The sequence below is a fragment of the Crocuta crocuta genome, unplaced genomic scaffold, assembly GCF_008692635.1.
Source record: "Crocuta crocuta isolate KB4526 unplaced genomic scaffold, BGI_CrCroc_1.0 scaffold396, whole genome shotgun sequence".
Taxonomy (NCBI): Eukaryota; Metazoa; Chordata; class Mammalia; order Carnivora; family Hyaenidae; genus Crocuta; species Crocuta crocuta.
In genome coordinates this window covers 1403386-1404647 of record NW_027533259.1, presented here as the reverse complement: position 1 = coordinate 1404647, position 1262 = coordinate 1403386, and the positions used below count along the sequence as shown (strand labels likewise).

Sequence of the window (1262 nt, the reverse complement as noted above, 5' to 3'; positions counted from 1 at the left end):
CCTCACAGCCCTCTGGGAATGTGACAAAGGGAGCCAGGGCCGACAGGCTGCTTGCTAGGCCCAGGGCGATGAAGTTGTTTGTCTCTACCAGGGGTCTCATGTGTTCTGCCGATACTCATTGCTGTGGCAGTCCAGCTTCTTAGCTTACAAGTAGGATTACGATCGTAGTGCTTCAGTTATCCACTTGGGAAAAAAAAAAATAGGGGTGATTGGGTGGCTCAGTCAGTAAGCATCTGATTCTTGATTTCAACTCAGATCATGATCCTACCATTCATGGGATGGAGCCCCACATCGGGCTCTGCACTGACAGCACAGAGCCTGCTTGGGATTCTCCTCTCTCTCTCTCTCAAAATAAACAAACATTTAAAAAACGGAAAAAAGGAAATTAGACATCTGATTCACATTGTACACAAAAATCTACTCTAGATGAATTAAGGGGTTAACTATGAAAGGCAAAATTTTAACTTTTAGAAGAAAATGTGGATGATCTCGGGAAGGGGAAGGGTTTATTGATCAACACAAAATACCATAAAGGAAATCATTGATAAACTCAACTAGCCTAAAATAAAAGACTTCTGTTCCACAAAATATTCCACAAAGAAAACTAAAAGCCATTAATTGAGAGATGTTTGCTAAATATATTATTGGTAAAGGTTAACAATAAAAATATATAGGGGAATCTTAAAAATCAATTTCCTTAAAGCCAAGAGAAAATGAACAAAAGATATATATAGGAATTTAACAAAAAAGAAAACACACGGGTGCCTGGATGATTCCGTTGGTGGAGTGTGACTCTTTACCCCAGGGTTGTGAGTTTGAGCCCCATCGTGGGTGTAGAGATTACTTAAAACTAAAATCTTCATTGCTTCTCAGCCTTTTGCTAAGATCAAGTGTAGTATCTTTTCTTATCAGTTTAATATATGATACGTTCTGTATCTGAGGACCATATATTAAATGGATTTTTGGAATTAGGAGATGGCATAGGAGCTTGCTCTGTCCACTCCATGCATCAACCTGGTATTGCAGTAATTCCAGGAACAGTGCACCAAAAAGTAAGTAAGTAAATAAATAAATAAATAAAATCTTCAAAAATGACACATACACACAAATGGCAAACATATGACAAGATATTCAGCAGTAATAAAAACATGTAAGTTAATTGCAAATGTTAATATTCATTTTATTGGCATAAATTACAAGTCTGACAGTGCTAAGCATTAGCATGGCTGTTCAGCAGCAAGGGTTCTTATACTATTAGTGAG

The 1262-nt window shown here is 37.5% G+C and overlaps 1 non-coding gene across 1 annotated transcript; it reads left to right on the top strand.

Annotated features, from left to right (window-relative positions):
• Positions 1-861: 861 nt before the first annotated feature.
• LOC144217433 (U2 spliceosomal RNA) lies at positions 862-1051 on the top strand. The gene has a single exon (XR_013330908.1). It is a non-coding gene; the product is annotated as a U2 spliceosomal RNA (small nuclear RNA).
• Positions 1052-1262: the final 211 nt, after the last annotated feature.